General features: G+C 36.7%; 1 pseudogene; it reads left to right on the top strand.

Moving 5' to 3' along the window:
• The first annotated feature begins 214 nt into the window (after positions 1-214).
• LOC110214838 (protein cornichon homolog 1 pseudogene) lies at positions 215-947 on the top strand (annotated as a pseudogene).
• Positions 948-15,383: the final 14,436 nt, after the last annotated feature.

Here is a 15,383-nt window from a genome sequence, read left to right as displayed (position 1 = left end):
GCAAATAGAAATCGTGAGTTGCCCTTTTCTTTGCCAGATGTTCTCTCTTAGTTTGAATCCACTTTCCCCTAGATTGGTTTGGGAGAAGGTTTATACCAACTGTTCTTACTATACCAACTCAGCAAATATCTGCTTTTAAAAGCTAATTGAGGCAGCTGGACTGCGAGGGCCTGGGCAATGGTGGCGGCTCCGGGAAGTGAATGGTTTTACCACCATGCCTCACATTGTCCGTCCCTTCAGTGGCATCAGCCCCCGGCCACTTCCCTCTTTTCTCTGGGCCACAGTGCTCATATTTACTGCCTTCTGCTACATGCTGGTGTTGCTGCTCACCACCATGTTCATCTTCTTTGCCATCTGGCACATTACAGCAAATGATGAACCTGTGGGTCACGAAAAATTTGGCAACAGTAAAAGGTTTCTGAATGCGCAATGACCAAAAATTAATTAAAAATCAAATGCTTAACGAATCGGAGGTGTTTCTGGTAGAGCTAACCACAAGTTGCATATCACAGCCTTGGTTCTGAACACAAAGCAAGCTCTTTGTGCTGCATGTGCCCTCGGGCCACACAATACCAACAAATGCAGAACCGAAAAACATAGTGAGTAGAAAAAGTTTAAGAAGCCCTTGCAGTATAGACCAATGTAAAACACTCAGTCCTCTTGTACTTCCAGAATATCTCATCCACATTTTCTTCTGCATCACGTTTCTCTGTACATGTCTGTTACACTGGGTCTCAATATTCCACTTTTGGCATATCCTATTTTGGAGGTATATGAGTTGACCAGTGATGAGTGAATCAGGACTTTATGATCCTACAACTATCATGAATGCAGATATTCTGGCATTCTGTCAGAAAGAAGGATGATGCAAATTAGCTTTTTACCTACCATCATTTTTATTTTTTTACTGTCTATATGGCAAGATTTGTGTTTTGGTGAGCTCTTAAGATGACGTACAACAGACTCAGTCCAGTTAAGTGCAAACAAAAGCCACAAAGTGAAAGGATTCTATCAAAGAGAACCTGTTTCCAAGATTAGCTTATGAAATATGATGAGTTACTTTAAAAAAAACCACCTCCTTATTTTTAAAATGTTTCCACATTTTTGGTTTGTGGAAAGACTGTTTTCATATGCCATGCTTAGACAAAGAAATTAAATGGAATTACTGATAAATTAATATAAAAGGATCACTTCTGGTTTTGACAGGTTTGAACTTATACTCCCTAGCAACAGCCATAGTTTTCTGAATAATCGTATTAATTACTGACTTCCTTAGTCTGTTGGAAATTTTTGTTTATAGGAGCTTGTAGTAGCTTATGTTGGTTTTACTGAAATACTGACTCATTATAAACTAGCTGTAGAGATCACGCATTGTTGAGGACTGAAAACTTTGTATATGTGGCCTTGTGGGAGGCCTTATAGGTTTCTTCATATATTATGTAGAAGATTACCTGGATATATTTTTTCTTAGCATTTGAATATTAGCCATATATATTGCATGACCTGTGAATTTTCCATAATAGTTCCATAAAATTCATATACCTTAATTCTTAAAATATAAATGAACCTATTAAGTATACTAAATTATCTTGAAATGCATTTAAAATTATTTTAAATGGTTTTATTTGTAGCAGTCATTTAGTAAGAAATTCGATATTCTAATTATTGTTACAATCTAGTAATAAAAGATATTCTTAAGGACTTGCAAGTTATACCTTAGATGTTCAGAACAGAAAATGATAGAGAACATTGTGTAACTACCTTGCTGTTCCTTAGTGCAATACAATAAAAGTCTAAAATGAAAAAAAAGCTAATTGAGTCTATGGCTAAATGAAATAAAGTAGTAATTAGTGAGGGGGAGTACATATTGATGGGGGCTAGTGAGCAATAGCATTAGAAGTTCTAGAAGTGGTATTGCTGGGTCAAAGAGCATGCAGTTTTATAGACCTTTGAGCATAGTTCCAAAATGCTCTCCAGAATGGTTGGATCAGTTCACAACTCCACCAACAATGCATTAGTGTTCCAATTTTCCAACATTTATTATTTCCTGTTTTGTCATGTTAGCCAATCTGATAGTTGTGATGTGGTACTTCAGAGTTGTTTTGATTTGCATTTCTCTAATCAATAGTGACTTACAGCATTTTTTCATATGACTATAGATGGCTTTAAACTGCCTGTTCATATCTTTTGACCATTTATCAACTGGGGAATGACTTGTATTCTTATAACTTTGACTCAGCTCTCTACATATTTTTAGAAATGAGGGCTTTATCAGAGATACTGGTTGTAAAAATTATTTCCCAGCTTTCTGCTTCCCTTCTAATCTTGGTTGCATTGGCTTTTGGCAAAATCTTTTCAATTTAATGTAATCAAAATTATCTGTTTTGCATTTCATAATGTTCTTTATCTCGTTTGGTCATAAATTCTTCCATTTTCCATAAGTCTGACAAGTAAACTATTCTTTGTTCTCCCAGTTTGCTTATAGTATCAGCCTTTATGTCTAAATTGTGTACCCATTTTGACTCTGTCTTGGTATAGAGTGTAAGATATTGGTCTAACGCCTAGTTTCTGTCACTTTCCCCAGAAGTTTTTGTCAAGTAGTGAGTTCTTATCCCAGAAACTGAAGTCTTTGGGTTTATCAAACAGTAGATTACTACAGTCATCAACTACTCTATCTTGTGTCCCTAATGTATTCCACGGATCCACCACTCTATCGTTTAGCCAGTACCAAGAAGTTTTGATGATTGCTGCTTTATAATACAGTTTAAGATCTGGTATGTCTCAGCCACCTTCCTTAGCATTTCTTTTCATTAATTCCCTTGATATTCGGGAACTTTTGTTCTTCCAGATGAATTTTGTTATTATTTTTTCTAGCTTTATAAAATAATTGTTGGTAGTTTGATTGGTATGGCACTGAATAAGTAACATAATTTAGGTAGAATTGTCATTTTTATTGTATTAGCTCAGCCTACCTATGAGCAACTGATATTTTGCCAGTTATTTAGATCTGACTTTATTTGTATGAAAAGTGTTTTATAATTGTGTTCATATAGTTCCTGGGTTTGTCTTGGCAGATAGACCCCCAAATATTTCTTTCTATAATTTCTAATTTCTAATAATTTCTCTTTCTATTTCTTGCTGCTGGGCTTTGTTAGTAATGTATAGAAATGTTGATGATTTATGTGGGTTTATTTTATATCTTACAACTTGGCTAAAGTTGTTAATTATGATTCTCTAGGATTCTCTAAGTATATCATCATATCACGTGCAAAGAGTGACAGCTTTGTTTCTTCTTTGCCTTTTCTAATTTCTTCAATTTCTTTTTCTTCTCTTATTGCTAAATCTAACATTTCTAGCACAATACTGAATAACAGTGGACATCCTTGTTTCATCCCTGATTTTATTGGAAATACTTCTAGCTTATCCCCATTACATGCTTGCTGATGGTTTTTGTTAGATATTACTTATCATTTTAAGGAAGACTCTACTTATTCCTATGTTTCTAGTGTTTTTAAATAGGAATGAATGTTGTATTTTGTCAAAAGCCTTTTCTGTATCTATTGAGATAATGATATGATTTTTGTTAGTTTTGTCATTGTTATGGTCAATTATGCTGATAGTTTTCCTGATATTGAACCAGCCCTGCATTTCTGGTATAAATCCTATCTGGTCGTAGTGTATTATCCTCATGATAAATTTCTGTAATCTCTTTACTAATATTTTATTTAAACTTTTTGCATCTATATTCATTAGGGAAATTGGTTTATAATTTTCTTTCTCTGTTTTGGCTCTTCCCGGTTTAGGTATCAGCACCATATCTGTGTCATAAAAAGAATTTGGTAGGACTCATTCTTTGCCTATTTTCCCAAATAGTTCATATAGCATTGGAATTAATTGTTCTTTAAATGTTTGAAGGAATTCAGTTGTAAATCCATCTGGTTCTGGAGATTTTTTTCTTAGGGAGTTCATTGATGGCTTGTTCAATTTCTGTTTCTGAAATGGGGTTATTTAAGAATTTTATTTCTTCTTCTGTTAATTTGGGCAATTTATATTTTTGTAAATATTCATCCATTTCACTAAGATTGTCAATTTATTGGCATACAGTTGGGCAAAACAGCTTCTAATTATTGTTTTAATTTCCTCTTCATTGGTGGTGATTTCACCCAATTCATTTTTGATACTGGTAATCTGGTTTTTGTCTTTTTTTTTAATCAAATTAACCAAAGGTTCATCTATTTTATTATTTTTTTTCACAAAACCAGCTCTTAGTTTTATTTATTAGTTCAATAGTTTCCTTAATTTCAATTTTATTAACCTCTCCTTTGGTTTTCAGAATTTCTAATTTGGTATTTAGTTGGGGGATTTTAATTTGTTTTTTTTCTAGCTTTTTTAGTTGCATGCCCAATTCACTGATCTCTTCTTTCTCTGTTTTATTCATTTAAGCATTGAGAAATATAAAATTCCTCTTAAGAACTGCTTTGGCTGTATCCCATAAGTTTTGGCCTGTTGTCTCATTATTGTCATTCCCTTGGATGAAGTTATTGATTGTTTCTATGATTTGTTGTTTGACCCACTCATTCTTTAAGACTAGATTATTTAGCTTTTAATTAATTTTTAGTCTATCTTTCCATGGCCCTTTATTACATGTAATTTTTGTTGCATCATGGTCTGAAAAGGATACATTTAACATTTTTGCCTTTCTGCATTGGATTGTGAGGTTTTTATGCCTTGTACATGGTCAATTTTTGTGTAGGTTCCATATACTACTGAGAAAAAGATATATTCTTTTCTATCCCCATTCAATTTTCTCCAGAGCTCTACCATGTCTAACTTTTCTAAGATTCTATTCACCTCTTTAATTTCTTTCTTGTTTATTTTGTGGTTGGATTTATCTGGTTCTGAGAGGGGGAGGTTGAGGTCCTGACTAGTATAGTTTTGCTGTCTATTTCTTCCTGTAACTCTCTGAACTTCTCTAAGAATTTGGATGCTATACCACTTGGTGCATGTATGTTTACTAATGATATTACTTCATTCTCTATGATTCCTTTTAGCAGGATGTAATTTCCTTCCTTACCTCTTTTAATAAGATCTATTTTTGCTTTTGATTGTCTGAGATCAGGATTGCTACTCCTGCTTTTTTTACTTCAGCAGAAGCAAAATATATTCTGCTCCAGCCTTTTACCTTTACTCTGTGTATATCTCTCACTTCAAAAGTGTTTCTTGTAAATTACCAACATATTGTAGGATTCTGGTTTTCAATCTACTCTGCTATCCACTTCCATTTTATGGGAGAATTCATCCCATTCACACTCACAGTTATGATTACTAACTTTGTCTTTATTTCCATCCTACTTTTCCCCATTTATGTTTTCCTCTGTCCTTTCTCCCTTTTCCTCCTCACCGGTGTTTTGCTTCTGACCACAGACTCTCTCAATCTGCCCTCCCTTCTACTAATCCCCTCCCTTTTCTTCCCTCTTTCCCCTCCTACTTCCTATAGGGTAAGATAGATTTCCATACCCAATTGAGTGTGTATGATATTCTCTCTTTGAGCCAAATCTGATGAGAGTAAGGTTCAAAAAATACTCACTTCCCTCTTTTCTTTCCCTCTGTTGTAAAGTCTTTGTGCCATTTCATGTGATACAATTTACCCTTTTCTTCCTTCTCCTTTCCTCTTCTCTCAGTACAATCTTTTTTTATGCCTTAATTAATTTTTTTTAAGTCATCACGTCAAAGACAACTTATATCCACCCCCCTCTGTCTATGTATACCCTTTCTAAATGTCATAATGAAGATACAGTTCTCAAGAGTTACAATATCATCTTTCCATGTAGGGAATATTGAATGGTATTTTTTTTTTCCTTTTCCTGTTTACCTTTTTATGCTTCTCTTGAGTCTTGTATTTGAAGATTAAGTTTTCTGTTCAGCTCTGGATTTTTCATCAGGAAAATTTAAAAGTCCCTTATTTCATTGAATATCAATTTCCTCCCCTGAAAGATTATGATCAGTTTTGCTGGGTGGTTGATCCTTGGTTATAATCCAAGCTCCTTTGCCTTCCAGAATATCATATTCCAAGCCCTTCAGTCTTTTAATGTAGAAACTGCAAGGTCCTGCACAATCCTGACTGTGGTTTCACAGTATTTAAATTGTTTCTTTCTGGCTGCTTACAGCATTTTCTCCTTGATCCGATAATTCTGGAATTTAGCTACAATATTTCTTAGAGTTTTCATTTTGGGATCTATTTCTAGAGATAATTAGTAGATTCTTTCAATTACTATTTTACCCACTGGTTCTAGGATATCAGGGTAGTTTCCCATGATAATTTCTTGAAAGACACTGTCCAGGTTCTTTTTTTTTTTCTCACATGGTTTTCAGGCAGTCCAATAATTTAAAAATTATCTTTCCTGGATCTATTTTCAAGGTCAATTGTTTTTCCAATGAGGTATTTTACATTTTCTTCTTTCTTCATTCTTTTGATTTTGTTTGACTGATTTTTGATATCTCATAGAGTCATTAGCTTCCACTTGCCCAATTCTAATTTTTATTGAATTGTTTTCTTCAATTAGCTTTTGTACCTCCTTTTCCATTTGGCCAATTCTACTTTTTAAGGAGTTGTTTTCTTCAATGGACTTTTTTTTCCCATTTGGCCAATTATATTTTTTAAGGAATTGTTTTCTACAGCCAATTTTTGTCCTTCTTTTTCCAAGCTGTTGACTTCCTCTTGTATACCTCTCATTTCTTTTCCAAATTTTTCTCCTACCTCTATTATTTGACTTTTAGAATCCTTCTTGAGTTGTTCCAAGAAGGCTTTTTGGGCTTGAGACCAGTTCATATTCTCCATTGAGGTTTTGCATGTAAATATATTGACGATGTTGTCCTCTTCTGAATTTGTGTTTTGATCTTCCCTGTCCTCATGGTCAGTGTCCATTTCTGCTTTTCTCTCATGCTGTTTGCCTGATTCCTGGCTTTTTAAGTTGATGTCTCCTGCTGAAGCACAGGGGGCACTGTCCCAAGCTTCTTGTGCTGGGAGCCAGGGGCTTGGTCATTGGCTTTGTGTGCTGGGGCCTCAGGTGCTGGCAGCTGGAGGCTATAGGGGTCTGGCTGCTGGAAGACACCTACTCACCTATAGCTGCCCTGAAGCACTCCAAGGTCGGCTGGAGGACACCTGCTTGCTGGCACATGTGGTGATTCTGCTGGTTCCCCTGGCTGTGCCAAGGTAAGCAAGGGTATTGATGTTGGTGATTGCCTGCTCCACCCCTCTGGGACTCAGGGTCTCTCACTGGTTTGCTGAGGTGGCACTTGCTGCTGGCTTGGCAGGATGCCTCAGGTCCTGGACTGTGCCCCCATTCCACCAGAGTGAGAGGGACCTTTCCCACTGATTCCCCAAGCTTCCTGGGCTAATAGAATGCTCCACTCCATTTTTCTGCCAGCTCCACTGTTTCAGGATTTTTCCTGGGGTGATATTTTCTGGGTTTTTAAGAGGTCAATAAGGGAGAATGAGAGCAACTTACTGCTTACTCTGCCATCTTGGCTTCCAGAAGTCTCAATAAAGATTCATTCCAAAAGCCATTCTCAATAGATTCAAAGGATATGTACAGTCAGTTCTTTAATAATACATTCAAGTTTATCAACAACCATGTACAAAGAATGCTCCCAGTGATTAATAAGAGAAATTTGAGTTAAACAATTCTGAGATTCCATATCCACATCACATCTGTTAACGTTCCATATCCACATCACATCTGTCACGTTAACAATGATAACAAAGGAGGAAACTAGCAATTGTCTGGTAGGATTGTGGAAGGACAGGTGGAACAATGCACAATTAGTAGAGCTGTTAAATCATTCTAATTCAATCCTTGTATAAAAATTTTGAAAATATACTCTCAAGCATTGCTAAACTGTATATACACTTTAACCCACAGATATTATTATAAGATATATAATCCAAAGAAATTAAGGGCAGAAGGAAAGAACCTATATGTAAAATCTAACACTTTCAGCTATAACAAAGAACTAGAAACAAAACAGTTGCCCATCAGTTTGGAAATGGCTGAACAAATTGTGGTATACAAAAGTAATAGAAAATATTATTATGCCACAAAAATACAAATATGACAGATTTCAGAGAAATGTTTTGCTTTATTTTATTTTATATACAAATATAAACATATTTATATATTATATATTTATATAATTTTACATATCCTGGGGGGTGTGTCCTTATTTCAACTCCCATTTTCACTATTAAGTCAGATTCCACAGAAGGTAGGTACATCTCTGGTTGTAGGGGTAACCCTTGGGAGTTTGGACCATCTTTCCAGTATTACTTGTTTGAGCTCTCATCTGTGTGTTGCGCAAATATCTATCTATTTATCTATCTATCTATCTATCTATCTATCTATCTATCTATCTAATATGAATATATATTGCAAGTTACAATTAGTATCTCCCCAATATCATTAATTGGCTCAGTTATTAGTTTTGTAATATCATTTAACCATTAACATCAATTAGCTTTTATCAAGGGATATTTGCTGAAAAGATATAGCAAAAACCAAAGCACAGAAACATCCCCCTGAACTACCTTTGTCCCTGGGAGAGCAGGCTCAAACTTCAAGCAGTTGCTACAAAACATTTGCCACACATCAAGTTCACTTTTGGCTTTGGTACTGCCACTGAACAAGTATTTCCCTTCCTTCAGGACATAGCTTCAATCTCTGAATCAACCCGCCCATTGCTGGCTTGGATCCTGCAGGTCATTCCTCAGGGTGATGTTAGTGCCTCACCTTGCTCAGGCACCAGCAAACTCTGGTTTGGACTCCAGGGTGGATCACTGATACTCTTTCAACCTTTCAAAGCTCATAAGCTTGAATATGTTCTGCCTCCAATATCCCTTCATCAAAGGTGGGAAAGAATAGACACAACAGGGACAGAACAGGAGTGGGGACATGTGCTCATGGTTTCATATTGACTGAGGTGTGGAGGGTGCCTAAAGACTCATTGCAGTTAATGTATCTTTTGCCATCAGGGAAAAAGAAGCTATTTAATGACTTCCCATGTTGGCAGCCCAACATCTCCTCCCTCATTTACTATTTCAGGCTATTTGACTATTTGACATCTTCCAATAATTTGGTAATTTTCTAATTTGATTCATTATTTATGTTCATATATCATCCCCCTCCCTCTTGATTATAAGCTTTTGAGGACAAGGACAAGGTCTTATTTAATTTTGTATCCCCACAGTAGTGGACTTGTAGATAGTAGGCACTTGATAAATGTCTGTTGATGTTAATTCAACATTTGTTGAGCTGTGAGTCCAAGACAGGACTTTTAAAATGTTAGCAGGAGCTCCTCAAGTGAATGTGACTGTAGGGAAAAATTTTCTTTTGAAAATCCCACCCTTGAATTTTAAAATGACATAGTAAATTCAACATGTTAGTTTCAAAGCTGTCCTGTTTGTTTATACCTACTTCTGTGTGTTCTTCCTTTCTTCTTTTCCTTTTGACATCCCTATTGCTTGTCTTCTCCCTCTGAAATCTGTACCTCCCAACAACAACAACTCCCTTATAACAAATAAGCATTGCCTCACATTGACCATTCTGAAAATGGATAATCTTAAACTGCCCCTTGAGTTCCCTTCTTGAGTCAGGTGGTTGGCAACATGGCAACTTTCTAACAAAGCAAATTTGTTCAATATTAGGATCTAAGACGACTGGAAAGCAGATATCATTAAAGAAATATGTCATGTTTTTTTTCTTTCCTTTTTTTTTTTTTTTGGTTTAGTTCTACGATTTCTTTGGTGTAGGGAACTCCTGGTAGATAAATTTCTTCTACCATGATCACCAATTGCTCTACATTCATAGTCTTTGATAGTTCCTGGGGGCACTAAGAGGTTAATCAGCTTATATAGGGTCACACAGCCAGGATATATCAGAGTTAGGACTTAAACTCACATCTTACTAACTGTGAAGCAAGCTAGACTAGGATGCCTTTCACTAAAACATATCTCTCTTTATTTTAGGCATTTTTCTGTTGTGTCCTCTTTGTGATCCTATTTGGGGTTTTCTTGGCAAACATAATGTAGTGGTTTGCCATTTTCTTCTCCAATTCATTTTACAGATAAGGAACTGAGGCAAACAGGGTTAAGTGACTTGCCCAGGATCACATAGCTAGTAAGTGTCTGAGGCCAGATTTGAACTCAAGTGCAGCCTTATATCCACTGCACCAACTAGCTGCCTAATAAGATATCTATTTAATCCATTAATACTTCATCATCTGTGATTACATCCTGTGACTACATCTACAGAGCTTGGGATAAGGGGGAGAGAAGGAATCAAATCCTCCTCCCTTTTACTTGTTCCCCCAGTTAAATATTTGTTATCCTCAGAAAACAAATACGTTTTGGAAAAAAGTCCTTTTTGGAAAAGTTCAGTTGACACAGTTTAGAAAAGATCTATAAATTAATATTCTTCAACAAGGATATAGGAGTATCTGTACTAGAGAGATCCTTTCCAAATTTAAGGTTACATAATTTTAAGAAATATAAATTTTAAAAATTCCTATAGGTTACTGCTTATTTTAGTGTTTGAAAAGGCCTTCCATAGTTCAAAGAAAATAAAGAAAAGGGAAAAAGAAAATCAAGCCTCTGACCTCAGAGGGAAAGTCTGGTCCCTATAGAAGTTCCCAGAACATGTGAAGCTCTCCCCAAAAGAATTAGGGACCTGAGCTCAACTAGAAGCCACTCCCTCACTTTGCAGGTGAAAAACCACTATGCTTTGTCCTGGTGTTTGTGGACAACAGTAGATTTTCTAGATCCAGGAGAGATGAGAATGTTTGCCCTCTCAGTTCTCTGCTACTGACATAGACTGGATTCAGTTTGGAAGGGTAAAAACATCTCCAGGTCTTTTTATCACATAGGTCATCCCAAAATTTCTCCAGGGACTCCTGAAGCATATAAGGCAATCCAAATGGGGGTCCAAATTCATACTTCACTTAGGACAAGCAGCTTCACTTAAAAGAAAACAAAGTCAGGGAAAAGCCAAAGAAGCATCAGGCTCCAAAAAAAGGGACTCAGTGATTGTGGTCGATTTCTCAAAATTTCTAAGCAAGTTAAGTAAACCTTATCCTATAGCTCTGCAGTCCATAAGGATCCTCAGACAAGTTGTCTGTGTTCATGTCACAATGAAGCAAGCAGTGGAGATCTGGTAGAAAGTTAAAGAAAAATGATGATTGGTTGAACTCCAAAAGTATGCTCTTGGCAAATTGCTAGGTACCAGAATTATAGGGATACAAGTATGCTGCTTATATCAGCTTTCATAATCATAAAGGGTACAGTAAAACAAGCAAACAAAAACCAGCCAAACAGATACAAGTGCATCCCTTTGTGAAGTATGAGCACTACTTTCTGATTACTTCCTATCATTACATCAATTGAACTGAGGAGGGGAGGAGAAAAAAATAATTCTCTCTCCTTTATATACTTATTTATAAAACATATGCATGTACTACTGTACTAAGACTACTACTAATACTAATGTACTACATTATAAAACTTACTCAAAAATGGACATCTAAAAAAAAACAAGACAAAGATAAAATAATATTTGATCCTAGTATCAATAGGGATCAAGGAAGCAATATGGTCAGACCTAGGCTTTAGAAAAATCACTTTGGGGCAGCTAGATGGTGCAGTGGATAGAGCACCGGCCCTGGAGCAAGGAGGATCTGACTTCAAATCCGGCCTCAGACATATAACACTTACTAGCTGTGTGACCTTGGGGAAGTCACTTAACCCCATTTGCCTGGCAAAAAAAAAGAAAAAAGAAAAATCACTTTGACAGCAGGATGGAGAATGGATTGGAGAGACAAGAAACAATGTAGGGAGACCAATTAAAAAGGTGATTGCAATAATACAAGTAAGAGGGCCAGAACTAGAGTGGTGGCTCTGTGAGTAGATAGAAGGGAATACATGGGGGTCAAAATGACAAGACTTAGCAAGTGACTCGATTGTGGAGTGGAAGAGATAAAAATGATAGTGCTTGTAACAGTAATAACTAAGTTTGAAAGAGGGAAGGGTTTGGGTTGAAAGAAAATATGAGATCTACAGTCTGCCATGTACAGAAATATTGATATACATCTCAATGGACCTTGACTGGGAACAGTCCTCTCTACAAAATAGTTTAATGGCTACTTTATATTCATCCAGCTACTCTTCTCAGAAACCCTGTAACACATAAACCTCTCAGAGACTGAGGAGGGAATCTTCTCCCGGCTTTCTCCCTCTACTAAACAACCTCAAAAATTTCTTTCTAAAACTATTTAAGATTTTCGGGTTCATTCTCCCTAGTTTTTTATGTCTGCTCATGCTGTGGGATCTACTCTGTTTCACCCAAACTGAAAAGGAAGGAGGCAGGGCTTTTACTCATAGGTTGCTCCTCCAGAGTGCAGACCCCACCTCTGAGAGGTCTCTGCATCAACTGATCTTGGGGAAAAGGGATGAGTATGTTTGGGGATAGGAGCCAATTTTACTAATAGCACTTGTGCAGCTGCTGCAGTAGGTGCCCATAGAAGTGGCTATGTTATAACTAAGGCTCTGGACCAGCTAAATGCTTTACAAATACTTTCTCAATTGATGCTCACAACAGGCAGGTGCTATTATTATTCCCACTTTACAGACGGGGAAACTGTGGCTAAGTGACTGGCCCAAAGTCACATAGCTAGTAAGTATTTAAAGCTGGATTTGAATAAGGACTTCCTGACTCCAGGCTAGTCCCTAGAAACCAGATGATGCTTTATCTTCACATCTCATCTAGTCATCCAGCTATCCACCCACAGTGCATGGCATACAGTAAGTGATTAATAAATGTTTTTTCATTCATTCATTTACTCAGCTGACCTGAAGTGCCTATATTGTTAGCTATTACAACACAGGGAGGGTTGGGATGGGAGAGTGTTGGAGGATAAGAATAAGTGTGGTTAAGTTGGACACAAGCCCCATTGTTGGCTATTGTGGGAATGGTGGGATGTGATCCATTTTCCAAAACTTTGGTTGGTTGATGGCACACATCTTGGGGTCGGGCTATGACCACTTCTTTAGAAACTTAGATTTTTTTGTAGCAATTGTGCCAGAGATTGTCTGTCAATGCAATAATGGCAATAACAATTTATTTTAAAGCTTGGAAGTGAAAAGGAAGAGGATAATAATTGTAAGGGAGCTACAGGATCACGTGAATTTTTTTTTTTTTCAAAATAGGGAAACCTGCAAGTTTGAAGGCAGATGGAAGGAACCGGAGAAAGAAAAAGATTGAAGACACTGGAAAAATGGGATAATGAAGGAAGCACAATGAAAAGAAAAAGAAAAGAAGCAATAATAGGTAATATTTATATATCAATTTAAGCAATTAATGTAAACTATGTTATTTCACTTGATTCTCACAGCAATCTTATAAGGTGGGACCATTATCACCCCTATTTTATAGATGAGGAAACTGAGATTGAAAGAAGCTAAATGAATTGCCCAGGGTCACATAATTAGTAACATTCTAAGGCAGGATTTGAACCCAGGTCTTCTTAACTCCATGTCCAGTATGTGATCTCTTCCTCCATCTACCTGCCTGTAAGAGGAAGATAGCTTCCTCCCAGATAAGAAGGTGGGAAGGGAATATAGATATTGAAATTGTTATTTTGAGGTGGAAAGGAGGTTGAGGTGGTTCACAATCTTGACCTTGTTAGTACTGTTGTTGCTCTTAGCCTAGAGCAGTTCCTATTCTCCCAGTTTTCTTCTACCTGAGTCCACTTATTGGTTTTTCTTAAGTACTTACCACCCCCACCTACTATCTATCTTAGATGAGATTCCTTCCCCCACTTTTGCGGAGAAGACATAAAGAAATAAGCACATCACTGCCCTTTAGGTTTTCTTTAAAGGTTTTTCCTGCTAGTCATTACAGGGAGTTACCCTTACGCTAGTAATCTATTGTCCCATTTTGTGTCAAGGAGGAGGCCTTTGATTCTCAAATGCTAAGCCAGGAGCGTACAGGTTCTAGTAGGTCCTACCATGCTGGAACACCTTCAGGTATGGGAAAGACCATATATCTGTTGTCTGCACACCATCTTCATCAAGTTTGGGCAGATTCTTTATTAGAGAAAGACTGGATAACAGAATTTTTTTGGAGGGCATCACAGGAACTAATGAATTCCTGTCTGTATCTACTAAAGTATAGAGGGGTTGTGACTTGCATAAGTGAAGGGTATATTCACACTGATGAAATTGTAGATCTTGGATTTAGGTAAATATAGGGAAGATGATAGAGTGACAGATGATAGAACATTTATTAAGCACTTACTTTCTGCAAGGCACAAACCAAAGAGAAAAATTATGAATAGACAGAAATTTTATAAACTAACCCTGGTTTTCTACCCAAAGCTATGCTTCAAACTTCCCCCCACTGACCAAATGACTCTCTCCCACAACTGAACCCTCCTCTCTTCCTTTAATTCTTCTCTTTCCAGAGCTATGAGGCTTCAGTATTGTCTAAACTGAATGCTAATCCAAGATTCTTGACTCATAGCCCAAGGTAGATTTGTTTTGGCTAGGCCCTCAGCCCTTCTATCTTTATTTCTCAATCTAATCTCCAGGTGTGGGATTTTTGGTTATAAAGGGCTCTATATCAAGTCCTCCAAGATTCCTTCTGTGAGCTTCAGGCTGTGTTGTTTGGACTTTTTAGCTTCCTATTTCATGCTTGTTGAGGCATTGATGATTTCAAATGCTTTTCAATTAAATTCAAACAAGTATTCATATTGCCCCTATTTTGTTCCAGATACTGTAGGAACCTTTGTAATAAAAACACAACAATCCTTTTGAAGTCCCTTTTTCCCCAATTTTATTAATTTATTGATTTATCAACAATCACTTCCACATGCTTTTGAGTTGAAAATTTTTCTCCCCCTTCCTCCCCAAGATGGCTCACAATCTGATATAGGCTTTACATTTACATACCCATTAAACATATTTTCACATTAGTGAAGTTGTAAGTAAAAATTAAAACCAATAGGAGGAACCATCAGAAAGATGAAACAAAACTCAACAAAAGGTAAAAATAAGTGATAGCAATTCGACTTCCATAGTTCTTTCTTTGGATGTGGACAGCATTTTCCATTCTGAGGCCTCTGGAGATGTCTTAGATCCTTGTAATGCTGAGAAGGGTTCAGTTTAACAATATTAGTCATTGCATAATGTGGCTGTTATTGTGTACAAAGTCCTCTGGGTTCTGCTCACTTCACTCAGCATCAGACCATGTAGGTCTTTCCAGGTTTTTCTGAAGTCATCCTGTTCATCATTTCTAATAGCATAATAGTATTCCATTACATTCATATACTACAACTTG

This window comes from Phascolarctos cinereus, unplaced genomic scaffold (genome assembly GCF_003287225.1).
Source record: "Phascolarctos cinereus isolate Bilbo 61053 unplaced genomic scaffold, phaCin_HiC Scaffold_726;HRSCAF=1367, whole genome shotgun sequence".
Classification (NCBI taxonomy): domain Eukaryota; kingdom Metazoa; phylum Chordata; class Mammalia; order Diprotodontia; family Phascolarctidae; genus Phascolarctos; species Phascolarctos cinereus.
The sequence above is the reverse complement of the archived record's forward strand: the minus strand, read 5'-3'. Positions and strand labels throughout refer to the sequence as shown.